Source organism: Manis pentadactyla, chromosome 13 (assembly GCF_030020395.1).
Source record: "Manis pentadactyla isolate mManPen7 chromosome 13, mManPen7.hap1, whole genome shotgun sequence".
Classification (NCBI taxonomy): Eukaryota; Metazoa; Chordata; class Mammalia; order Pholidota; family Manidae; genus Manis; species Manis pentadactyla.
Genome location: NC_080031.1, coordinates 69,238,121 through 69,266,044, shown reverse-complemented (window position 1 = coordinate 69,266,044; position 27,924 = coordinate 69,238,121). Strand labels below are relative to the sequence as shown.

The 27,924-nt window shown below is 37.1% G+C and overlaps 1 long non-coding RNA gene across 3 annotated transcripts in view; it reads left to right on the top strand.

Annotated features, from left to right (window-relative positions):
• Window positions 1–157: 157 nt before the first annotated feature.
• LOC118921373 (uncharacterized) overlaps window positions 158–27,924 on the top strand; it is a 51,650-nt gene continuing 23,883 nt past the window's right edge. Inside the window, exons 1-6 of one of the 3 annotated variants that reach the window (XR_005028316.2) lie at window positions 158–2,349; window positions 13,867–13,990; window positions 17,555–17,645; window positions 23,128–23,293; window positions 23,503–23,591; window positions 25,960–27,300. This is a non-coding gene — a long non-coding RNA (uncharacterized LOC118921373). Of the gene's footprint in view, window positions 2,350–13,866; window positions 13,991–17,554; window positions 17,646–18,553; window positions 19,972–23,127; window positions 23,294–23,502; window positions 23,592–25,959; window positions 27,301–27,924 lie in introns of those variants that run through there. The other 2 variants (XR_008993287.1, XR_008993288.1) reach the window with 2 other exon arrangements.

Below are 27,924 nucleotides of genomic sequence, written 5' to 3'. Positions count from 1 at the left end.
CTGTATCTTTCATGACATATCTGCCAATCCTTAATGACTTCATTCAGGTCTGAAATTGAAGGTTTTTTAAAGTTTAAACTCTATTTCCTGTGACTTGATAAAGGCTTCCTTTTTGATGTAAAATTGTAGGAAGAAAAAAAAGCAGTGATGGGTTCATATAATGCAATTCATGAGGGAAATCAGAAAGAGAGGTTTGGCATAAATACATTAAACGAAAACTTTAGAAAGAGTTGCTTTATTTGAACATTTCTACCATGTTCTACAATGATGTCTGAGAAATCAGCATCTCACAAGGAGCTGGGGTCTAACCTCTTCAGCATCACATTTTAAATGGCATTTTGGTGTTGGCCAATGCAATCCCTCTATTTCCCCTGGGTCCACATTGATGTACAGCCCTTCATGCACATTGTACCATGAAAGAAGGCACCTGGCTGTGCTGTGGCAAACCTGATGGTGCCTTATTTGAGGGGCCACCTGTGGAAAGAGGACGGATAGGGAGTGAAGAGCCCTGGGCTCCCACCCTGTTCCCAGGCAATCTGACCCTGTCACATGTTCACAGGTTTTAAGTCAATAATGAGCAGTTTGCCCATCGTTTGCAGCAAATGACATACTTTGATCCCCTTATCAATTTTCTGAGGCAGGAATCTTCACTTACAGGATGATGTAAGACTTGTGCTTAAGCCCTGCTTAAATCTTAGCCTTTCCAGTGTCCTCTGCAGGAAGGGTCAGGTTTTCCTCCTCTCTCCTAACTGCTCAGATGGTGCTATCTTAATACTCTTATTATGAGTCTTATAAATGTTTGTGCTTTATCTCCTCTGTTAGCTAACTGAGGAGTTTTTGAGAGTAAGTTGGTGTTACTCATTTTTTTATCCATGGGTTTCAGACAGTGTCTGAAGTCTAAAAGGAGCAAAGTGTATAAAGTGAAATGAGGTAAAACCTTGCCTCAGTCTTCCAAATCTTTCATCTGGGCAACACTAAGGTTTCTTGTGATCCAAACTGGTGTTTTATGATGAATCAGCTTCCTTTCAATTTGTATGTGTAGTTTTTCATTTTTGTTTCTATCTGCTTCAAAATTTTAAATGTTTATAGAAATGTGTAGAGTCTGTATGTATTTAAGTTTTATAGAGTAACAATTTATTTAAGGCTCCTTTTAACTCTAGCCTGGTCTGACTCATTGGCTAAGAATGTCAGGGCAATTTATAGCACAAAAAACAAGTGTTAAATTCCAAGTGATAATATCAAATGACACGGTGAAAATTGTAAATTTAGCAATATATCAGAACTTATAACCAGAGCTAAAATCCATCTGAACAACGTGTATTTTTATGACCATCTCTTGCACGTGTCTTAGATCAGTTTTCCAAACACAAATTGTCCAGGGGTGAATTCTACTGTGAAGCTGGTTATCAGAATTGGTAGAGTTTGAGATCCCGACTCAGCAACACTTTACTGAGTCATTCATTGTGACGGGCAAGAATAGTCCCGTGGAGTAATGGTTTTTTTTTTTTAGAGGGGCAGCTGGATTAGACGTATATCAGTATATAGGACAGTGAAAGGGAAACAGTAAGTAGGATGACATTTAATTTTTCTCTCTCTTTTTTTTTTCTGATATAATATTTTTGTTGATGGATTATATTTCTGGGGAGAAAGGAGGTTTCTAGATAAGTAGTACTATTCTTTCAAATTGAAAAATATGAAATGTGTAAAGAGTTCCTGGGGACTTGACTGAATAATCAGTTCTAGGAGCTTTGTCTGTCTATAAGACCCACATTTGCTTCCCTGCAAGCATGTATTGGTCCTTGGGGCCTACAGGAAGCAAATGTTGACAGCAGCACTTAAATCAGTGTGCCATTCTTTACTGCGGGCATTTTCGCCTTGTAGAGACATCACAGTCATGCTATCGTGCACTTTTTTCCCTCCTTGTAGATTACATTTTCCAGGTGAATAGAACTTGAAGCCCTCAGATGATATAGCATCCCTGTGAGAAATTATCTAGCTAGTACAGAGACCTATTCCCAAACAATTACCAAATAAAGCAGCCTTCAGAGCCTGCCATCATACCACTGTTACACTCCGTCAGGCTCGGCCATTCCCTGCCATTTCCTAGGCAGGAAGTGCATCATTTTCAGTAGCATGCCATGGCCCCTTGTGTCAGACAGACTCTGGGTGTCAGGCCTGGAAAGGTCTTATTTCTATGTCGACAGTGACTCATCTTTCCGATGCCAAACTGCTTTTAATGAGGGGGTGTGAGTGGTTAATACGTGCTGTCTCCCCTTTCTTTCAGAATTTATGAAGCCAAGAACCCTGTAATAGTTTGCTTTGTGGGCACTCACTGAAATACATATTTTGGTAAGTGCTGACACATTTTTTTTTTAGAGGAATCAGCTGTCTCTTTTTTGCTTACCTAGCCATACTTTCATTTTTAATACTCCGATCACTCTTTCAAATGCCTCAGGGAAGTAAGTTGGTTCAATGGAAACAGGGAGAGGAACGGATTTATAGAAATGTTTTCTGGGTTGTATTATTTATGAATTTATTGGTGGTATTATTATCTTCCCAATATATGGAGAGTGTCAATATTTTAACTGTCATTTTGGTATTTTGTTCTAAGCAGCAAACTAAAATCAGTTTTGTAAGGAAGGAATGCTTGAAAAAATATCTTAAAAAATAGAACATTAGGGAGTCTAGCACTAATTCACTGATATGTATATTACCACATCAATCATAAAGAAAAACCATAAAAACTTAGCTCATTTGATCAAAATCATATTTTGCTTACTAGCCATTTCTTTTCTCTCAATCTTCCCTGACAATTTACCAAATTAGTTACTTACTTAGATGCGATGAATGTTAATTTGGTCTCAAAGACTGGAGTCCTCACTCAGTGAATGACCTTGTACACCTCTTTGGTAATTCAGAGACACAGCTCAAGTTAGTAAACTGAGATGTTGCTTAATACTTGTGAAACTTTCTCAGCATGGCAGACACTAGTGGGGCCCTTACTGTGAAGAAACTCTGCCATGTTCAGGAAAGACACAGTCAAACAAAAGGGAAACAGTGAGAAGAAGTAGTCCTTCCAAGCAGCCTCATGTAAAATGTCCTCAAATGTTGTGAGGTAGTATTATTACCATTGTACAGATGAGGAAATTGAGACTCAACGTATGCAAATAATTGGCTGAAGAATAGGAAGACGAAAAGCATGATTTCTGATACAGAGCCAACATCTGTACTCATTCTTTGCCACATCATGCTTCCAGAGCGAATTCCGTACATGGAGGGGTAGAACTGCCCTGCAAGAAGCATGGTATTTTACATTCAGAATTTGTTTCTGGTGATATTCTAGATGTCATTCCTTACTCCTCAAGATTTATGTTGAGGTTTCTGTGGGGAAGGAAAGGAGGAAGAAACTTTTCAAAATGTTTTCTGGGATGTATTATTTATGAACCTATTTGTTGAATTTATTATCTTCTCAATGAGTGGAAAGCTTCAATATCTCAACTGTGTTTTGCATTTTCTTGAGAAAAAGACACTTGACACAATCTTCAATCTTAAACTAGGACTCTAGCCTTTGTTTAATATTCTCCTATAAAACAGTATTCAACCAAAACATGGCTGTGTTAGGCTTTTATTTGATGATATTAGTATGAGTTTCTCCAGTTTGTGAACTAATCTGGCACTTACTTTTGGTATGATTCCTCTGTATTTCGTTGTTAATAACACTTGAAAGTCAAAAATCTTGAAAGTCCTTGATCTGTGGACTGCAGAATGGGTGTTATGTTAGAGGTATGAAAACAGCATGAATCTCATTGTCCATTCCGAACCCCTGGGTGACCAGGTGCGTTGTCAGTATTTTGAAAGGAATTCTTATCTGAGGACTAGGTTTCAACAGTGGACTTAAAATGACCAGTAAACCATGTTGTCAACAGATAATGTAGTCATTCAGGCATTGTTCCATTTGTAGAGCACAGGCACAGTCGATTTAGCATAATTCTTAAAGTCTCCAGGATTTTTGGAATGGGAAATGAGCACTGGCTTCTACTTAAATTACCAGCTCTCTAACAGGAGAGTCAGCTTATCCTTTGAAGCTTTGAAGCCAGGCATTGACTTCTCCTCTCTAGCTATGAAAGTCCTAGGTGGCATCTTCTTCCTGTAGAATGCTGTTTCATTTACACTGAAAATTTGTTATTTAGTGTGGCCACCTTCATGAATTATCTTAGCTAGATGTTCTGGATGACTTGATTTCTTTCCTTAAACCTCAAAACCAGCTTCTGCTACCTTCTGTCTTTTCTTCTGCAGCTTCCTTATCCTTCTCTGCCTTCATAGGATTGAAGAGAGTTAGGACCTTGCTATGGATTAAGCTTTGGCTTAAGGGAATGTCGTGGCTGGTCTGGTCTTGCGTCCAGACCACTAAAACTTTCTCCATATTTGCACTAAGGCTGTTTAGCTTCCTTACCATTCATGTGTTCCTTGGGAAGCAATTTCCTTCAGGAGCTTTTCCTTTGCATGCACAAGTTGGCTATTTGGCACAAGTGGGCTAGCTGTTGGCCTGTCTCAGCTTTTTATGTGTATTCCTCACTAAGCATAGTTATTTCTAGCTTTTGATTTGAAGTGTGACTCTTCCTTCCACTTGAACACTTAGAGGCCTTTGTAGGCTTATTAATTGGCCTAATTTAAATATTATTGTGCTGCAAGAAATAGGGAGGCCCAAGGAGAGGGAGGAGTAGTCAGAGCACATATGACATTTATTGATTTAACTTTGCTGTTTTATATGGGTGCTGTTCATGGTGCCCCCAGACAATTCCAATAGTACCCACTGATCACATCTCACCGTAACAAATATAATAATAATGAAAACATTTGAAATATTGCAAGAATTACCAAAATGTGACACAGAGACACCAAGCAAATGCTGTTAGAAAAATCATACTGATAGACTTGCTCCATGCAAGTGGGCCACAAAACCAATTTGTAAAAAAAATGCAGTATCTGTGAAGTGCAGTAAAGCAAAGCACAACAAAATGAGGTATGTCTGTACTATATAAGATACAATATATCTATCCACATATCTGTCTTATATACATTATTGTACAATTTGCTTTTTCGACTTGTTAGTATGCATTAGAGATCTTCTCATGTTAGCGTGTGTGTGTGTGTTTCTTATCATTCTTTTGAAAAATTTACAAACATGGGTGTATCATAATTTAAACTTTCATTAATGTTTCCATTTTTTTCGATCACAAACAGCATTGCATTGAAAATCCTTGGAATAAACTCATTCCTTTATTCACTTCATATTTATTGAGTGATTACTAGGTGTGGCAAAAACTAACAAAAAACAAAACAAACAATAACAGAAATATATTGTTCCTGCCAGAATTGGGACCAGGATGAGATGAGTGAGGCACCTTGTTAGGCACAAAATTTCAGGAGGCACCAAAAAAATCGTAGTTATCCAGATAAATATTTTAATGCAGTATTGGAAAAAATTAAAAATTCCATAATAAAATATGAAAGATTTAAACAAAGGAGAATCTGTATTTAGCTTGCAGTCTAGTTAAGATATTAAATTATTGCAAAATTACTATTATTACTATTCACAAGTGATAATGAAGGAAAGCAACAGGGTATTATAAGAGAGGTTCTTTTGCTAATTTAGACTTAGATGTTAGAGACTTGACTGCCACACTTTGGGTTTCCCAAGGAACAGAATCTGAGATTAGCATGTAGGGGATTTGCTAGGGCTTGTGCTTGGGGTCAGCATTGGGGAGGGAAGGAAAAGGAGCAGGATGTAGCGGAGTGAGAGGTCGAGCTGCAATGCTGCCTCAATGCAAGCCCAGGTGATCCTCTGGGGAGTCTGGGTGTGTGCGATGACTCCTCATCTACTAAATTAGGACAGGAGATCTGGGCTTTTAAGTCCTCACATCAATAAGTCACTTGGTATGGATTGCCCTTGGACTGGGGTGTTCCTTTGAACCGGGTGGCTCTCTTCAGTTAAGATGATTTCAGTTAAGGCTGTTCTACAGTGGACCGTCAGCTGTTGTCTGCACTCCCGACAGCTGGGGTAATACAGCCCTCCTTCTCAAAGGGAAGCCCGAGTGACACAGTGGAGAGATGACAGCATCCACTACAGAGATTATTTCCCACAGGAAGTGAGGCCTGCAGAAGAAATAATAATATGAGATTCACTGGACAAATATTTACAAAACTCCTGTTATATGGTAGGCACTGTTTTAAGTTCTGGGAAATGTAGCAGAGAGTGAAGAGAAGTTTTTTTTTTTTAATTGAAGACTTATGAGGTGTCACATCTTGTGTTAAGCCCTGCGTATGAATTCGTGGATTCTTTCATCCCAGTGAACTTGTAAACTAGGTCCTTTAATCCCATTTTACAGGTGAGAAAACTAAGGTCAGAGATTTTGCAGGTTTTCCGGGGTCCCACAGCTAACAAGAGTTGGAAGTAGGACCTGAAGCTAAGTTTTCATACTACAGAGTCCTCAATTTAATATTGCTCTGTGATTGTGTGCATGTTAGACTAGTTCAGTATTACAGATTCCTAGAAGTACAATTGCTGGATTAAAGTGCATATGCATTTTCAAATGTTGGTAATACTACCAAACTGATCTTCAAACAGCATCGATTTAGATGTTCACGCAGGATCTGTGGAAATGCCCATTTGCTCATACACCTGCCAAGTGTGGATATTAGTAATTCTTTTAAAACTAATGGGTGAAAATAGAATGTAACTGTTACTTTAATTTGATTCCTCAGCTAATCCATAAGGTTAAGCTTTTTTCATGTTTATTGGCAACTTTAGTTGTTTTTTCCTGTGAATTGCCTATTTTTAAGTTTTGCACACTTTTAGTGAGTTATCCTATTCTCAGTAGTTTATAGAAGTTCTTTACTTATATAAATGTTACAAGTAGATAAATGTTACTCAGTGTCTTTCTTGTCTTTTAAATTCATCTATCCACCTTTCATTAGCTAAGCTTTCATAAAAAATTAAGTAGTTAAAGCTGTCTGTCTTTCCTATAAGTTTTCTATTTTTTATGTCTTGCTTAGGGAAGCATTTTCTGCCACAAGAATTTTAAAATTATTTTATATTTTCATATATATAAATTCATGTTATATTTGAATTCATAATATAACTTATTATAAATATTTATAACATATTTTGTAAATATATATTTATATAAAACATTTCATATTACATATTAATATATATGTAATTCATAGTTAAATGATCTATTTGGAATTTATTTTCATGAATGATGTAAGGTAGAAATTAAGCTTAATTCTTTTTCAAATGGATAGCTAAAACTGTTCTTACTGATTTTAAATGCCATTATATATTATGTATACCATTATTTATTTTATTTCATTCATATTCCCGTTAATACTAGCTCTGTCTAAACTCTATTTAGTTTCATTATTGTCCTATTCTAGAGCCAATTTCATACTGTTTTAATCACTGTAATATTGCCATTATTATAGTATCTGGTAGGGCAAGTCTTCCTATTGCTCTTCTTGATAAACTTTAGGGTTGATGTATCAAGCCCTGTAAAATGTCCTATTAGGATTTTGATCGGGTTGCACTGAACTGTAGATTAATTTGGATGAAAGTCAGCACCTTTTTAAGGTTGAGACTTGAGATCTAAAACATGGTTACCAATTTATCTCATTTTTATTTCATGTCCTTCCATAAAATGTTACAGATTTCCTGATACATTTTATAGTTTTCTTCACATTCAATGTTCTACCATGTGTACCATTCAGAGTTAAATTGTGGTACAATATTTGACGGTCTTGTGAGTTAGTACCTTTATGCTAACATCTTTCGAGTTATTGATTGCTTAGGCATAAAAAAACAGCAAATGCTTAAATAGACTTTACTATATTCTAGGCTTAGTATATTATGTATATCAAAATTGTTTAATCTTCAAACCAACTCAAGGAGGTGGATGCCATTATTAACTGCCTATTATAGGTAGAAACTGAGGCACAGATTCATGACTAGAAGACCATGACTGTAGCAGATCTAGGAGGAAGGGGAACCTTTGTAAAACACGCTAAAACTTCCTCCACAGTCTTCAACCACTGTGCTGCTGCTAATCTGCACCTCCTTCATGTATCTATCTATCCACTCAATCCTTTCATTACTTTTTTCAAAATTGTTTATCTTAGATTAAGTAGGCAGAGATTACATCATCTGCTAATCATAGGAGGTTTTTAAATTCTGTCCAAATATTTCTTCTGCTTATGTCATTTGTTTTTGGTGTTGCTTCAGGGCATGGCACTTGCTGACCTGCATCATCCGGGACACTTATGGCCCTCCCCCACCCCCTGCCCTTCTCTGAGTCTCTCCTCATCCTTTTTAGCTCACCTCACACTTCACTTCCTCAGAAAGGCTTTGGTCGGTTATCATGAGGGACGCAGCCCTGCGCTTCATCATCCCCACTCTCACCCTGTTAATCTCCTAACTTTGTTTCCCTCGGGCTACTTATTACTTAGCATAATGATTCTGTATTTCATACATGCTATTATTATTCCCATGATGAATCCCACTTCTTATTTTTTTTTATATTGTTAGATTCAACTGATTACGCTTTTTTAAATATTTGTTTCTATGTTCAAGAGGGGAGGTACTGTAGAGCTTTCCTTTCTTTTAATATTTTTGTTTGGTTTTAATAATAGAGTATTGCTGGACTCATAGAATGAGTTGGAAAGTGTTACCTCTTATGTTTTCTGAAAGAGTTTGCAAAAACTTGATGTCATTTCTTCTTTAGAAGTTTGGTAAAATGCATCAATGAAGCCATCTAGCCATGGAACTTCCTTTGTGAGAGGTTCTAAACTACAAATTAACTTTTAAAAGAATTAGATATAGGGCTGTTTGAGTTATCTATTCTTTTTGAGTGAGCTTTCATAATTTTTGTTTTTCAATGAATTTGTTCATTTCATCTAGGTTTTCAAACTTAGTGACATGAAGTTCTTCATAATATTTCTTTATTACCTTTTCAATGTCTGTGCTTATGTCCTCTCTTTATCTGCTATTGGCAATTTTTTGCTTTCTCTTTTTTTCCTGATCAGTTTGGCTAAAGGTTTAATTTTGATCTCAGAGAAATGGCTCTTTGTTTCATACACTTTTCTCTATTATTTTTTTCTGTTTTATATTTCACTGATTTTTGCTTTTATTTTTGCAATTTCCCTTTTCCTACTTTGTGTTTGATTTATTCTTTTTTATTTTCTTAAGGTAGACACTCAGGTTACATTCTTTATTTTTAATAAAGGTATTTACATGTATAAACTACTTTTTCAGCACTGCTTCAGTTTTGGCATACAAATTTTGATATGTTATATTTTATTTTCATTCAGTTAAAGATAATTTCCAATTTCTTTTGTGATTTCTTCTTTGACTCATGCTTTATTTAGCAATGTGTAATTATTATATTTCCCACTATTTGGGGATTTCTTATCAATTTCTAATATAATTCCATATTGTCAGAAAACACACTTTGTATAACTTGAATCCTTTTAAATTTGAGATGTGTATTGTGGCCTAGAATATGGTAGGTGTCTTAATAAATATTCTGTTTGTAACCCAATAAAATGTGTATTCTGCTGTTAATAGGTATACTATTCCTTAGATATGTTAGCTTTAGTTTATTGATGGTAGCATTTAAGTCTCCTATGTACTTATTGATTTTCTGTCTTTTATTAATTATTGAAAAAAGTATTGAAGTATCTGACTATAGTTGTGGATTTGTCTATTTCTCTTTTCAATTCTATGGGTGTTTATTTCATGTATTTTGAATCTCTGTTATCAGGGACATAAAATTTAAGATTGTTCTTCCTCTTGATTTTTGTCTGTCATTTTGAAATGGTCTTATTTATCTCTGTTAATATCCTTTGCTCTGAAACTTATTTTGTTTAATATTAATATACTACTCCAGTTTTGTTTTTTAACAGTATAAGTTTGATATATTTATTTCCATTTTTTCATTTTTAATCTCTTTGAAATTTTATTTAAAGTCATTTCCTGTAGACAGTATATAATTGACTCTGGCCTTTGTGCTTCAGTTTGAATAATTAATAATGTGATGCTTTCAAGTTCACTGATCTTTTCTCTTATAGAGTCTAAACTGCTGGTAATCCTATCTACTGGATTTTTCATTTCTGATATACCTTTTCCTATGTAAGTTTCATGTAGTCATTTTATAGATTCCATTTTTGTTCTCAAACTTTCTTATATGCTAAATCTTTGAACATGTGTATTCCAGCTGTTTTAAAATTCTTGTCTGATAATTCTATAATGTCTGCTACTTTTGCTTCAATTTCTATTGAATGCCTTTTTTCCTGGTTATTTGTCAGATTTTTCTGCTTCTTGTGTACAGTAATTGTTTTATTGGATGTTGGACATTTTGTTGAGGATCTTAGTTTCTTGTTTTCCGTTAAAAAGTATGGAATTTGTCTGCCTCTTGATCTTTTCCAGGCTTACTAAGTTTTGATACAATGGGCCTCATAGCTATTTCAAGTATAACCCTTTTGGGATCTTTTCTCCATCTGATGGGCTCTCAATGAGGTCTCTTCACTATGACATACCAGAAGTGGACATCTCTCAGCTCCTTGTGAATCTGGGGATTGTTAGATTAGAACTCTCCTATATTTCTTTGTTGCCTGGTTTTGTAGAGATTCACATTACTCATTAAGTGTGATTTGCTTGGATGTCCACTCTGAATTATGGTCCAGAAAGTGCCTGAAGGCAGCAAGACCAAGTGACCATAGTTGTTACCTCAGTTTTTTCCCTGTCTTTGGGGATCATAATTATATGCTGTCTGGTACCCAATATCTGGAAAAGGTTATTTCTTGTAATGTGTACAGTTTTCTATTTATTTATGGTGGGGAGAGCAGGTCTAGTACCAGTTAGTCCTTCATTGCAGAAATAGAAATTTTCTTCCTAATTTTCAATTCTGTTAATACGCCCAATTTCATTGCTAATAATTACATTGATATTTGAAATCTTACTTTTTGTGATATGTTAATATGTTTAATACATTTTTGCATAACTTTGCTAATACTTTTCAAAATTTATGCCCTAACATTTTTTTTGAGTTATAGTCAATAAACTACACAAAACTACAGCACAGTGAATTTTGACATGTATATATACACTCACTTAATTAAGTATATATACACTTCTTTTTCTTCTTCATCTATTTCATCCACCTCCTCCCGCTATGGCAACTACTAGTCTGTTCTTTGAATTTTACTAATATTTTAATTAGGATTTTTGTATTTGCATGCACAAGGACGTTGGTTTAGAGTATTTTTTAATCTTATTTTTCTTTGACTTTAATATCAATTCTGGTAATTTGTAAATTTATTTATGACATTTAAAATTTTTGTACATGCTCTGGAATAGTTTTAACAGCATAGAACTTGTGCATTGTGTCTTGAGTTTCCCATGAAAATATCCACATCAGATGCCTTTTTTTAGGATGTAGAGGGAGGGGTTTGATATTTTAGACTGCCTTTCAAATATCTCACATTATTACTTATATATTTAGGTTTTCTATCTCTTCCTTTTAAATTTTTATTTTGCTAAATTTGTTTTTATTTAATCTATGTCTTAAAATTTCATTATATATATTTATGTCCCTAATTTCCTTTTTATTTAGAAAATTTTCACTACTTCTTGCATATGATTCTTTCTCATTTCTAACATTTAAAACATTTAACTCTTTTTTCTTTCTTGCACTTGCCAAACGTCTGCCTGTTTGTCTCTTCAAATAATACATTTGATATTTTCACAAGAAGTGTTTTCAGTGAAATTTAGGAAAATGAGAAGGCTAAAGAGAGAAGAAACATAATGTGGAGAGAAGGGCAACACATGAAATACACACAAGAATGGGAGGTTATGTGGGATAGTGAGATTGGAGAAAGGAGTGGGGGGTGAAGCATTTTGAGAAAGGGTAGGCAAGAGATTCTGGGTTGAAACAGTAGGTAACGAGAAATAATGCAATGTTTATAAGCTTCAGAGGCAAGTAGTGGAACCGAACTTTGGAGAAAATTATTTAAGCAGCTTTCAGGGTATATTGGCCTACACAGATATTGAAGACAAAGATGTCTTCTTGAAGTAATGTTGCAGGAGGTCAAGTGAGAACACATGCTGATGTAGATAAACTGTTTTGAAAATAGAAAAACAAACTCAAAATACATTACTGAGGAACATCTGTATATACTGACTCTGAATATATGTGTGTGGTTTTAGTGGTGGGGAAAGGGAAATTTATAAAAGGAGCACACTGCAAAGTGGTAAGATTTTGAGAACTGAAAAACAGTGTAATTAATATTGATGAAAGATTTGGGTAGAGGAGCCTAATGGTGGGTGTGAGGGGCTCACATGAGAAGGTTCAAGATGCATAGTCGATATGAGATATGAAAGTGCAGAAGTTCTACAGATATTCTAGATACATGAATAAAACACTAGGCCATGACCAAGGTCACCAAGGACCTCAAGGCTCTGAAGTCTAAGCTTCAGAAAGCACTTTTGGGGGATAGTTTCTTTTTTCCTTCGCTTCTTTTAACCCTGAAGTTAGAGTGAGCCCTCATGTTTGCAGCTGACTTATACCATGTGAGCAGGAGAAAGGTCAGGTATATTAATCTTTTTTAAGAATACAGAGGATTACAGAAGCCTTCACTGGAAATATTTGGGAATAAAAGAGATTTTTATAGGGGAAACAAGGGGCAAGAGAATACATGATGTCGTTCTTGAATTCCTTTTTGGCTTTTGATGATTAATGGGAGTGCTCAGTTTTAAACGGTGGTCATCATGCTATGCTGGTCCTTTCTTGTATTGGCTGCACTTGCTCTTGCAAGGAAGGCCAGAGACTATCACTGAAGCAGCTGTAAACATAAGCACTAAGGACCAGACCAAAATTGTGCCATAGTAATATTGTGACCTTTCTGTTTTAGATCTACTAATAGCTGTTGTTTTAAAACACAGCATTTAACAGCAGCTGTTTTCCAAATAATGTAGCATGTTTTCCCCTACCCTAATGGCTTATGCAAAGAGCTATTTTCCCAAGTTACCCATGGATGTTGGAAATAATTTCTACATTTCCCCTGACTTGTATTCTGGTTGTCAAAAAGTCAAAACACAAACACTAGCTGAACAGACTCACTTACAGCTCAACATGGTAATTGCTATATCACTCAGTAGGAGGAAAACCAAAAAAAATATACATATATAGTCACACAAGGAGTTATTATTATGCATATGCATTTTTAATGTCTGATTCTCTGTATAACCTTAAATTACAATTCAGGTTAAATTTCCCTTGCTGATTTATAAGCATAATGCAAACTCTAGACACAGTTAATGACATTGCAATATAAAACTGTTCTGTTGCAAACTAAAGACCTTGCTTAGCACTGCAAAAACTCCGGGTTCATTTCAATGTGATCATTGAGGCACTATGCAGAGATTATGCATTTATTGTATTTTTTTCATGAATACATGAATGAATAATAAGTTCAACAAACAAGAGTTTCCTACTGGGAATGTCAAACAAATCATTCTGCGAAGTGCTCTGAATTTCAATCAATCACTCTCCACAGCACTTGTCCCGCTGAGGTCTGCAGCTTCAGCAGAGTCAGCACTTGGAAAACCCAGAAACAGTCTTGGTAGGAGACACAAGAGTCCACGAGTGCAGAAGACGGGGCACCATTAGGCGGTCCTGTGCTGTTTGCCCTTGCAGGGCTTCCTTGCCAAGTTCCCTCCTGGTTGTTTCTGCATTGGTGGAGACATAGGGCATTGGTGAATCATCTTCCTGTAGTCTTGCTTCAGCGACACCCCTGCTGTTACCCATACAGTGGAATCTAGAAGCTTCGGAGGATGGCTCAGTGAGGAAACGTGTCCACAAGGTGAATGGACAGGACAGAGCAACACCAGGGAACGGACTGCCCAGTCCTGACACCGTGAAGACCTGGATGAATGGTGAGATTGGGTTGCTGAGTGTGAAGACACTTATGTGAGGTTGGTTCAGAGAACATGGAGTCTTTATTTTAGGAAGTATCATCACTTCAGGTTCTGAAGTTGGATTTTGGTGCCTTTGTCTTGGAGAACCCTAATTTTCATTTTAGGTCATTGCTGCTGTTATGGGGCCTTTATTTGCCAGTGTACCAAGGAAGCTTGCTATCCATCACCTACCAAGTAATGAATACTAGCTACCCCCTTAGCTACTCCCCCGACCCAGCCAATTAAATGTTACTTAACCATAAAATTGCTTATGTTTTAATTATAACCTCTGAAATAATCTTATTCTTACTAATTCTTATGAGACCCTTCTGGCCATAGAACCCATCCCGTATCTGTTATAGATAAGATGCTGCTTGTAGGTTTTCACAGTGCATTGAGTGCCAAGCACAGTGATTTCTTAATAAAAAAGTTGATTCCCTTCCTCTCTTTGTGTTCTTTTGTATTCACTCCAAAAGCAAATACCAGCAGTTGCAAATTTATCAAAGTTCTGTTGCTAAGATGCATTTCCCACAAAGAATCTGCTATGAATAAATAATGTGAGTCATAGCATTTTCTGTAGAGGAAAATGACTGGATAAATTGTGACAAGCATTTCAACCTCCAGGGCAGGCCCTGGAGTATTTGTATGGGATTGGGGAGTATTTCCAATAGAAATAGGCTCTACAATGGGCAGATTGTCCTGATTGGCTGTGTGATGTAAAATAAATGACATCACCATTGTGAGCCTCAGTGTTCTCATCTGTAAAATGCATAAGGTGAACAGATTTGCTCCAAGGCCCCTTATGATGATATAGTGCAGTTGTACAGCCCAGACTTTGGAGCCTAACTGTTCGAGGTTCAAATTGTTGGAAATGTCACTTAACCTCTCTGTGCCCCAGAGTCCTCACCGTGGAGAGGCTGTAAGGACCAAATGAGTTGGTCTGTATAAAGTCTCTGCCCCTCCCAGAGGAAGTTCTATAAGTGAAAGCTCTTATTATTCTGATCCTGACTTCCTTGGCTTTAATAATAATAACACAATAGTATCTATTGTATATTGAGTCATTTAAATGCTGCTACTATAAATGGGCTAAATATTATGTACCTTATCTTGTGAAAATATCATAAACCTCCCGTGAGTATACCCTAAGTATTTCCATTTTACAAATGAGGAAAATGAGGCTGGGTGCTAAGCTGGACACCAAAGGTCCCAGCATTAGTTAGGAAGAGAACAGAACAGGACCCCCAAGTCCAGCTCTGCACGCCCACTCCTTCCAACACTGATTGTGGCTCTCCCCTCTCTCTTGCACTCTTTGGAGCCAGATCAGTCCCCCAAGTTTGCTGGAAGACAAAGGCAGGAGTGAGGAGGAAGTCTTCTTTGCTGCCTCTGTTTAGCTTGAGGTCAGCCTCTGAAAAATCCTCTCTGTTGAACTGATTTCCACCAGGTTCATTGCTGACTTTGGCACTTTGTTTCACATTTCATCAGTGTTTATATAAACAAGCGTAAAGCTACTTTCTCCTTCCACGCTAATCTGTAACGACTCTTGCTTCTGAATTAATTGCAGGTTCAGTGTGCTGGTATTACTGCAAGACTGCCTCTCCCCTAGTTGTCTTCATGGTACTGTTAGGTTTTCAATCTGCTGTTCTTCTCTATGCCCTCCTCCTCACTGTCTCTGTTCCTTCGCAGGAATGGAAAGCAGAAGCTGCTAATTCTGGCTGACAGTGCACCCTCAATTTCTCTGGTTCCAATTCCTCTCCTCTCTCCCTCTTTTTCATTGTGTGTGTATGTGAGAGAGAGAGGCTGCAGTATCATTTTTTTATATCACCCACCAGAAATACATCCAATGCTTGTGACAAAATATCCATTTCTTACCTAGGAGTTTAAGCAGGGCCAGAATGCTGATATGAGAAAGCTGAGACATATTTCTCTAAGTCCACTTAAACCATTTATTTCCACCAAGTCTTTGAAGTCAGAATTTGATGTCCCCGGTGAGTTGCCTTACATTCTCTGAGAACAGAGTCCAGCACTGCTTCAACCGGAGGAAAGCTTATTTAGGGAGTTGATTTACAAAGGCAGACACACTCAATTACTGATTATAGTGCTAATTTTAAGTAAAATTCTGCATTTAATGCTTAGTCATTTGATCCTCTGATCCTCTGCCATACTTGTAATTATTGACCATAAGCTTGTGAATAGGGAAGCGGTTAGCAGCTGTAAAGAATTTCAGATGATCTAAACTGGGTTAACCTGTGAATCTCTCAATCAAACAGGCAAAGGATTCTAATATTCTACTCTCCTGTCCTCGCTACACAGGGAGAAATCCATTTCTGCACCAGAGCTTGGAACAGATTATCTCACTTTGCAGTTCTCTCTCCCATTTTTTCTTTAGTAATTGATATTCAGTGAGGTCCGTATATGTTTAATATTGATATTAAGATCAAATATTTGGGGTGCTAACAGACAGGGCATTTTCTTGGGAAGTGGGGGTTTGGGGCATTTTGAATGGGTTCTATCATCTATAAAGAGAGGAAAACATCTTAACACTTTGTGACCCCACACAATTGTAAAGGTGAGACATACTGTGATTATTATCCCTTAAGTCTAGAAATTACAAAACAGGGCATTATCGAACAGAATATAGGTACAAGAAAAACTTTCTGTAGCCCTCTTTATGGCATGTGCTTTTGTTCTGTTGCACTTTGTTGAGAAGTTACTTGTCTTAAAGGTCCAAAATAATCCCCACTAATTTCACTTCTTAATGTGCTTTCTGAAGTGCCTGTGCACATATACTATCAGAAGTCTTTCCTTCTATATCGATAGCCTTCAAAATGTCAGCACATTCCATCCTGATACTCAGGCTTTACTAGCTTGTCCTTAGTCTGTCATCTTGTCTGAGGAAGAGATCCTCATTCCTTCCTGTCTATTGGTGTCACCACTTAAGTATCCTTGGGCTTCTCGAACCCAGCGTCCTCAAAATAAAATTCATTATTTCTTTCCTTTCCTTGCTTTAAGACCCACTCTTCCTACCATGTCCTCTCGCTCACTTAACAGCCTTATCATTTTATTCAGTTGCTACTAGAAATTTCTCCTAGAAACTTTGGAGCTATATATACAACTATCTTTGCTTCTCCTCAGTACCACCCCATTCCCCACTTCCCTGAGTTTTGGAGTCCTACCAGTTGTATCTGCGCCATTTCTACCACTTCAGGTTTTTAGCATCTTTTTACCAGAGAATTCCTAACTGGATACCTGGTATTCAGCCTCTTCTTTCTTAAATACATCCTTCCAATCAATGCCAGACAAATAGTTCTAGAATTCAGTTCTTATGTCCTTCCCATTCCCAAACACTTGTGATGACTCCCCTTTGCCTGAGACCAAACTTTTAGGCAAAGCATACAACTCCTCCCATGCCCGGGTATCTTTCCAGCATACCCACCATATACCCTATACTGCATAGACCAAACTGCTTATTGTTCTGTAAAATTACCATGAAATTTTATGTATCTGTGCTAATTTTGTCTAAAATGCTCTTTCACTCATGCATAGGAAACTGAAGCAAAGAGACCCTGTCTGTTTTGTCCAGTGTGAAATCCCAAGAACCTAGCACAATGTCGGGCACAGAATGAACACAGAAGAGGTAAGCTGACTTACCCAAGAACACACAGATCCTGGCAAGAAAGACCTTGTGTTTGGATCTGTTGACTCTCACTCAGCGTTGTATTTTCTGTTCCAAATATTTGAAGATTTAGGGATTTGAGAAAACATGTTTCCCAACTGGTGTCAAGAAGATCTATTGGCTTTTACTTGTTTAGCCCTGAGGCCTTATACAATATATATCAAATGCAAGTTGACATTTTCCATGGGTACAGGAAAAAAATACAGGTAATACATTGGGTTTGATTCTTCTCTTTGGTTCTAACATCATAAACGTAACTACATCAGTGCTTCTCAAAATTTAATGTCCATATAAATCAGTGGGGATCTTGTTAAAAAATGGGTTCTGCTTCAAGAGGTTCAGTGGCATCCAAAAGTCTGCACTTCCAACATGTTTCCAGATGATGGCCACAGTGCTGATCCCTGGACACATTTCAGGTAGCAAGGAACTGGATAATTACATACAGACCCCTCAGGTTAACTAGTATTCTTCTCTCTCATCAAGAAATTTGGTAAATTTAAAATATTCTTTTCTCTAGGTCGCATGATAATCTACAGAAATAAAAAGTGTGTCTTCAGTGCCTGAATCCAAGTATTAACACCAACATAATTGATGTCATCTATCGCTACTCAGCCTCCTGTATTCGAAGTGGCTAAATCTTGACTTATAATCTCACTGCTGCCTTGTGGATTTTGATTTTTAAAGAATCCAGAGTGTGACTAACCACATGCCATGTTAAAAACAGACATAACAGATATCACTGGTCAGTGAAAACTCTGGCCTAGATGGCAGTGCTTAGATGATATAATCTGATCAGTGTCTCATTACTGATGAGTAATATTAAATTTGGTCTGTGTAACTATTACATTGTATTAGTGGATAAGGTGGGTACATACTTTAGTCAAATAATGCTATACTCGCAGGTTTATAGATTTTTTTTGGAAACTGACAAAGACAACATGGGTAGTATGTACATAGCTTGGTTCATATAGATATTTCTATGTACAATATTTAATCTATTAAAAATATCTTACTGAAAGAATAACAGAGGGTAATTTCCATTGTAATTGGATCAATGAAAGAGTGGGGGTTTACTGAGCAAGGGAAGGAATTAGGGTGATTAATCTGGGAGCAGAGTCCTTTTATATGTCTCGTTAATGATAATGCTCAGAACTTTATGAACAATGTTGGATAATGAATTGTTAAATTTGATGTTTGGGGGATGATTTTAAAACTTAATAACAAGTCCTCTTAAGCTTTCTAAGAAATGCCCAATTTTTTCAATCTGCAGAAGATAAAGTAGTCTTGTGATTGACATAAAAATGGTCTGTTTGGATAATATTTTAAAAATTCACTTTCTCCCTCCCCAAATCCAAATTGGAGGCTTTCTGCTATGATTGTTCAAGTGTATTCAGTTGCAACACACTGAATTCCTGCTGTAATCCTGGTTTTGAGGGAATAGTCTAAGCTGGAGCGGTGTGTGCCTTGAAATGAAAAATGATAATTTTCAGGAGGAAATAGTTATTGCACTGTCTTAATTTACTAAGAATCTGTCTGGATGTTTGACATTTTGGTGTTAAGAAAGTTCCCAAGGTTCTGTTGGGAAAAAAATGTGCATGTTGAGTGATTGGCCAGATTTACTTAAAGTTGATATTTTGATTCTGGTTCTATGTCTGGCAGTTCACTTCAGTGATTTGGTTTTACACTTTTCAGGGGTGCTGGAAAGCCCTTCCCTCTTATGCTAGGAGGAGATGGGCTACAGAAAGAGGAGGGGTGGAAAGTTATGCAGTGGTGAAGTGTGTAGTTGAGATACACATATTCTGCTCTAATTTTCAGGCTTCTTCTCTTTGCTCTCCAGTTATGGTTGATGGCTGAGGGAAAGAAGCTTTGGCACAGGCTCACTGTGTTTCTTAACTCTCTCTGGAGGAAGAACAAAACATCCTCTTCACGGCATTCTCTGTAGATCCCATTTCAGGATTAAACACTTTTAGGCTCTATATGACTTTCATGGAGCCATGTCTGGTTTTCTATTGAGGTCAAATTCCTGTGGTCCCCAGTGAAGCCAAGGGAAGTGTGAGTCATCACCAATGAAATCACACTGGGGATGGGCCAGTGTTACCACACAGTCAGAGCCCAGATTTGGGTGTGTCCACAGACAACGTGCTGGATAACAGATGAGCTTATGAAGATTTAAAAATATGTATGTGTTTGAAGTAAATATGAGCTAAGTAGGGTAGATTTAATTTGGGGCCTGGCCTGATAACCAGAAGACCTGGAACTCTGCCGTTAATGGACTTTGTAATCATGGGTGAGCGACTTAATATTTTGAGGTTTCGGGTTTTCCATTTAAAAATAAAACTACCCAATCTCTAAGGTCCCTTTTGGCAGGATGGCTCTGTGATTTTCCTTTAATTTACCACAGAGTACTGGGCCAGGAAATTCTCTGAAAACTTGTTTTGAACATAAGATCAATCTGATAAACATCACCAATGTAAAAAATAAGTCATTAACAGGTGCATATGGTATTTGTAGTGTTACTTGTTTCTTAAATGCTAATCTTCAGTAAATTTCTTGATCATTTGGTATGCAACATCCTGTAAATGTATTACATGCTGTATTTATATTTTATATTTGGAAGTGCCATTGAACATTGCATATGGTTGTTCTGAATTTGTCAATAATATTCCCTGTGCATTCCATATGGGAACAGTCATATGATCCTTATATACAATATCCCTTTGCTTTCATGTAAAGTGTAATTAATGTTTTGTAAAATCAATGCACATGTACTTCATAATCTTGCATGTTTCCAAATTATACTTTTAAGATGGAAATGGTGATCAAAGCAGTTTTGTATAATAAAAGGGCCAACTTTATTTATTTACTTATAACTAGTAGACACTAAGGAATACTATTTTCTAGAAGAAAGCCTGTCATAATATTGTTAATTTTCAGGAATGTTTTGGGCTAGGAAAATCATATGTATTTAACCTATATATTATTATATCTTAAATATGTTAAATATGACTCTTCAGATCTTATTTCAACTCCTCCATTCTCATATTTTGCTAAGGACAAATTTTTATGATTATGAATATAGGTCTTTACATATGTCATTGTCATTGTGAAGGCTTAAAAATCATTAAAGGTCATATGATAATTATTCATGTCATTTTGATTTAAACTTCTGTGCCTCAGTTTAGTGGAGTGTACTAGGAAGTGCTCTGTTTTGTGTGAGAAAGCATTAATTTTTACTGTTATGAATTAGCAATGAAGTGGCTTCATTTTCAAAGAGATATGCAGGACATATGCTTACACATTCTGTTCACAGCTAGGGATCCAAATGGAGAAAATTTCCATGAGAAAAGCAAGTTGTATCATGCAAAGGACCCTAATAATCCAAAGGAGGCTATTAAAAACATTCCAGATCATCCACACTGATGATGTGCATTTTGAAATGTTTTCAGTGAGAAGTTTTCTTGGTTGCCCATCACTGTAGTTAGCTAATGACCGAACAAGTTTATCCAGGTTATTTTCTGTTCTTACAAGCATTTTTATTTAAGACAAAGAGGTTCTTCACCATTGCTGTTGGTGAGAGCATGTACCGTGTGTGCCCTGCTGTTCCATTCATTTTTCTGGACTCATCTTCAGGTTGAAAAAATTGCATATTTGTTTGGCTGTTTGAAAAAAAAAAACCTTCCAGTATTTTTTTTCTCATGTCTGAAATGGTTCATATTAAAGCTTTCATAATACCCTTCAGTTTCTGTGTTAAATTGATGTTTAAATTGGAAAGAAAGTGGGGACTTTGGCAGTTCAGATAATTCACTTCATCTGGTGGCCAGCTATGTTAACAATCTCATCGTATGCCAGCACTTAGAAAGGAGCCCTTGGGGCACTGAAGCTACATTTTTTTTGGAGCAGAGGGAAAATACAGTTAGAGTTCTTTGTTTCATCATTTTATTCTGTAAAATGGTAAATTATTTTGACCGGAATTTTTAAAGTGTTAAAAGAACAATTTAAAGGTTATGTGGTGGTTTAGCTGTGAAAGCTGAATGCAGACTCTCGGATCAGTATGCTGGATGGTACGTCTTGAGCCCCATGTCAGCAAATGATGTCTTTTATTCTCTGTGTATTGAGTGCTGTGAGGAAATGGAGATACTGTTAGCATATGAATAACATCAAAGCCCTACACTGGAAGATAAACTTCCATCTTCTGAAATCCAGTGCACAGCCTCCCCTCATGTATTAAAGTGCCTCTCTCTTTCTAACCATGTGCTCTGTCCAAGCCCAGAGCGGTTTCTTGCAGAATCGGCAAGTTGATATTCAGCTCCAAGTCGCTGGTGCATGACTGCACATTCCATCACTTAGGAGAAAACATTTTTACATCAGATTGCCTTTCTACATGAAGGATAAGGAGGCTATTACTTGTGGGTTTTTTGTTGTTGTTTTTTTAAGTTTGTTGGGAGGAAGGACATGGCATTTTCTTTAGAGGTCTCACAAGATGCTCACGATTTTTATTATTTTTTGTCCTAAAAATGAGAGCCTGACCTAACCAGTTGACAAGAAATAGAGTGGATAACTGCCTCTTCATCTCTGAATGCAGACACAACTCTTTTCTCTGCTGCTGGATTCTTCAATCAGTACTGACATGCTGGCCAGACACAATTTAAAAATAACGCATTGGTCTTGTTCTTCTCTCTTCTGTGCATATTACTGGAGCGTGATAAGTAGTTCTCTTCAAGCCCCTTCTCTTTCCACCTGTCCTGATGAACAACAAATGGTGCTGCTACTCCAAATGGAATTTTAGTTCAGCAACAGAATTACTGGGGCTTTTAAGAGCACCAGCCACATCAAATAGGTCCTGGGATGATAAATGGTATGACAGCCCATAACAGAGCAAGTAATTCCAGATGCCTTGGATGTTTAGTCTGTTAGCTCATGGGGACATGTAAGGAATAGTCAGTTTCCATTAATGCTCAATTTATTATTGGCCAAGATGCTTAGAATATGATGCTGCTAGTCATTTGCTATAACCACTTTATTTATAGAGGAAGTCTTTTCTGAAAGGTACATGGCTGGAACTTCATTTCTGAGCTCATATGTTATGGAGACCAAAAACGTCTGTCAAAACTTAATGTCATGGGCTATATTTTCATTTTCATTACTTTTGGAGGGCATCCCCCCTTTTTTTAAATCCATGTTGCCAGCTGTTATATTAACATTTGGTAAAGTTTAGGTTAGCTGAAATTCCAACCTATGGTTTACAGATAAGCAAAGCATAATGTTGACATGATTGATTTCCAGTTCCTCTGTGTGGTTCCTCTTGCATGTTTAAAGATGTATCTGTGTACAAAAGCAAAGGCAATGTGTTTGTTTTATAAAGAGCTGCGAGTACTCTTGACGGAGAGCTGTTTTACAGTCATTGTAACAGAATGCCTTTTCTTACTTTTTGTCTTTCCTCCAGGACACCAGGTTACTGTTCTCACATGCTCACTGAGTGATACACGTTGAGAAAGTGAATCTTGGTGAATCGAGCTTGTCTGACTACTAGGTTCTGGACTGCTTCCAAATGGGATGCTGGAATTGAAAGAACTAACACAAAGGCTTCCGGGACATGTTGGGAATACCAAGTACTATCTCCAGATTTTCTAATTAGTTTTCAAGACAAATGCTTAGGAAATTACAACAATGTACCTGATTCAGCTCAAATTTTGAACATAGTGGATTTTAATAAGAATGAGTATTCCTACTTTTAGGGGATTCCACTTTAGGCTTCAGCTTAATTTAGTTCTTATATTTTTAAGTCTCAGATCCTTTCTTTATTTTTATTTTTTTTAAGGCTACATATTGATCAGCAAAGGTTATTGTTCTGAACTGGATTTTCCTCTCTGAAGAAGAGGCAGCTTCCCATCAGGCTCTTCAAGGAAGGTGAAGAGACACGATCCTTAATTCAGTAATGGCTGGGTTCATCTACATGGCAGAACATCAGAGCCTGACATTACTCTTCTAATTATTTTTTCATAATATCCCTTGGTAATAATTTACACATATTAAAGAATACTTTATGCAGAACTTGGGAGGGCAGAGTTTGCAAGGAACCAAGAGATTTCACTAGTACAAAGAATAGTCTTAATGATGCCAGAGTTGGATGAACTGATGTTTTCATATGTCAGAGATTTCAAGGCATCTAAATTATTCTAAAGTTATTGCCAACTATCCTGACTGTTTGGGTTAGTTATTAAATATCACATACAATCATTAATCCTTAAAATGGCATCAAATATGATTAGAATGCCCTGTAAAAATAAGAAATACCATTCTAACTTGTTAAAAAAAAATCACTGGCCCAGTGTTGTTTTGACACTAAATAGAGTTTGGAAAAACTTTCCACCACTGCATGTTAAGGCATCTGAACCCTTTTTCTGTGAATAATGATTGAATAAGGTTATATTTCTGTCCTGGAATCAGGACTGTGATAATTTTCCAGCAAGCCTAGTGACTAAAAATTTTGGAGCCTGATTAAGCTTTGAGAGTCCCTCTGTATGTTTCATCCTATGAATATTACTAAAGATCTCAAACCCACCATTCTCATTAGCAATGCAAGAATTCTTTAAGGTCATAGAGATATTTCAAATTTCAAATTATGAACCTCAAAAAGTTAGAGAAAGAGAGGGAAAGAGACTGTATGTATGATATGTGGTGTGTGTACCAGCAGTGATGGTAGGATATAGTTGATAAATAATTTCTAAGCTACCTACAAAGTGTATTTTTATTAAAAAATCTGCTGAGTTACTTCAAGTTCTCTTATAAAGTATTTCCTTTCTATTCCTAGGAAGCATTACTATTTAGCAAGGACTTAAGGATAATTTTATAACAAAACAAGATAGCAGCCTATGAGGTAGCATACTGTAATTCTTCAGGACCAGCTCTTCTATTTATCTTAAGATTTAAAAAATTAGATGGGTATATCTTTCCCTTTATTCAAATTATATATTTACTGGTCAAATGAATTATTTTGGAGACTTAATGATCAAGAAAAGAGTACAGAAATATCTATGTACTTAAGTGAAATTTTAATGCCGTGTATATGGCTCAAAAATATACTAACATAATTTAAAATATGTATATCATCAATTAAGTAGAAATCTCTTATGTACCAGGGAAACAAAGTTTCATGTACTACAGAAATGCTTTATAATGAAAATTATTTTTCTTTATTGAATAAACTAGGAGTGTCATGAGCATGGAGAATCTCAAATAGATTTAGTGAATCAAAATCAGCAGTCATTCATTTATTTTAAAATAAACATTTATCAAGGGTGGCAGGTATAGGGCTGAAGACAAGGCATGAAATAACAAACAGCCATTGATTAAGGTAAGAAATGACAAAGGTTGGAATATAAGGGCAGAGGAGATAAGAAGCAGAGGGCTTTCAGAACTTCCTAGAAGGAAGAGTAGAATGCAACTCAAACTACACAAGTGCCAATCCTGATCAACATGGATGTTCGGAACATTATCTGAGATGCATCCCCTAGTTGTTACTGAGGATGTCACTCCGTCTGTTAAGCACAGAGGCTCTTTGGGTCTGTGCATGGCCTTACTCATGTGATCACATTGCCTCCCTGTAAGCGGTATCCTTGAGAATCACCCAAGTGTCCACTGCTACCACCATCTTTCTGGTATGGAAGAAGTGGCACCGTATGGGCACCGATATTTCCCCAATTCCCAGTAGTACAATAGTCATAATTAAATGTTAATGCACATCTTGAAGCACAAGAAAAATTCCACCTGTAGAGCCCCCATCCCTGCCCCCCTCAGCAGTTGTGCTTCCAGAATCAGCCACTGAGGCTCAGGAAAACATGTAAGATTTGAAAGAGTAGTTTAATGCACAAGGAGGTTATATTTTGAAATTTATTCATATTCTCTCCTTTTTTGCCATTCTGTGTACATGACCTTTACTCTGATTAACTTGAGGCTGTGATAGGAGCTATCAGAGAAAAAGAATATATCCCTCTGCTTCCAGAACTTCTATTGAATTTTTAATTTTGATATTAGTATTTTTAAGTTTGAAGAATATTTTCTTGTTTTTCAATAGTTCCTGTCATAGCAGCTTCTGCTTTGCTGTTATTTGTTTCTCTGCTGTATTTTATTTGAAATGGTTATAATATTCTTTCAAATCCCTGATGATGCCAGTGGGTGTTTTTAAATCATTCTCCTTTGCACTGTGGGTTATTTTAGGTTCTCCTGAGGTCACTTGTATGTTCATCCTGGCCCTTCTCTCTTTTGATGTATATAGACACACAGAAGACATTAACAACCTAGCCTAGATTTGGCTTCTGAAGCTCCACTTGGGCCCTTTTATTAACTCCTCAGCAAAGGTTAAAGAGTCTTTCGTCCAACTCAACCATGGTCATGTTCTTACAGTTAGATGTGAAGAAGTTAAACATGGGAAAGAAGGGACTCAATGGTCATACTCCTGTTTGCACTGATTTTATATATTCTCATGATTTCCAAAATTATATTTCAGTATAAATATCTCTCCTGAGATTCTTACGCACATGTCCAGTTGCCCACTGTACATTTTCACTTGGGTGGAGAAACCTTGAACTTAACACACCCAGGCTTAATTAATCATTAGCCCATCTCTCTCAGCCCCTTCTTCCTCCTTCCATATTTGTTATCTCAGTGAATGGCCTGACCACCTGCTTGGTTACCCTGGCCAGAAACCTGTGTGATTCTCATATCTTTTCATTCCGTTAGCCACCCAGTTGTGTCATTTCCTCTTCCAGCATATCTCTTGAGTCTGTCCACTTCTTTTCTCTCCATTTCCCATGGGATGTGTGACCCTCCCGATCATAATTACCTATTTGACTTATTGCAACATCTTGTTCCTTGGGCTTCCTGCTTCTGGTCTTTGCACACTGAGTACTTTCTTCCAGAGTGATCTGGAGAAATGAAATAAAAACTCTTATTTTATCATTCCAAACTTATCATTGCCCATTTCAGTGGCTGCCCACTGATGAGGGTGAAACCTGAGCTTCTTATTAGGTTTGTGATCTAACCCTTGGTAACCGTTCCAGCTGACCTTCCAGTATGCCCCATCTCACCTCCTATAACCTAGTCATGCTTAGTCTCTTGTAGGACTCAGAAAGCACTTTGTTGTCCTTGACCCTGATACCATTAGAGCTACACAGAGGAAGAAGGGCCCACGAAGTTGAAAACAAGAAGCCAAAATTATAAAAGAAAGTTGGATTGAGTTGCAAAATAGGATAGAGAGCTCATGAGTGTCAAATACACCAAGAAAGCAAGAAGAATAAGGATGAAAAAGTGCCCACATTTACAAAAAGAAACCCAATATGTAAGTAAGAAATTGTCTTGTTAAATTGGGACCATTGATCAGTAACATTTTTTCAAAATTAATTTTCAGAGCCTCTGTCTTTATGTGAAATTAAACAATAAATAAATGGTATTCACTGACTATAGAATTTAAAAGGTGACAATTTTGTGAACTTACTGAAGTCAGTTTCAGGGAGACAATGATAATGAGAGCTGATTGCTCTGGATCGAGAAGAAGTGAGGTGAAGAAGTGGAGGTAGCTTTTGTAGACAACACTTCTAAAATAGAGGACTCCGATGAGAAGGAGCAAAAAGCACGGTGATCGAAGTCCTGATAGAGTGCAGTGTGTGTGTGTGTTTAAGGCAGTAGACGTGTGAGCGTATTTATTGCTTACAAGAAGCCAAAGGCACGCTGCTACCGCAGACAGTCGTTTGTTTCATGCCTGCATTCCCAGTTTTCCAAAATACCCCCAGACATTTCTTAACACCAGAGGAAGGCATAGTTTAGGTTCTTGTTGGGACCTTCTTCTCCCCAAACTTAACTTCCGTGCCTGTTGCCTAAATGGAACTGTGCTCTGGATGGCAGATGCAGCCCATCCCTCCCCTGCTGGCACACTGCGGGAATCAGCTTCCTGTCATCCCCCGGGATGGGGTGGGCGATTCTCTCCCACTTCTTCTGCAGTTGCTTTACTCCGTTGCCTTCTCCACTCTCCCCTGGATCCATCACTTCAGCTCCTTGGGCCTCAGCTCGCTTTGCCAGTGTCCCAACTTAAAATAGGCTGTTGCTAAGGTTTAGGGTATGGTAGAGTCCGTATCACCTGGATAGGAAACATCTTCCCATTGTAACATTGTTCATGTTACAGTTCCTGCACGATCATGCCCTTCCACGTAAGCTGGCTCTCTGCCACCTTGTGGGGTTCCCTCCT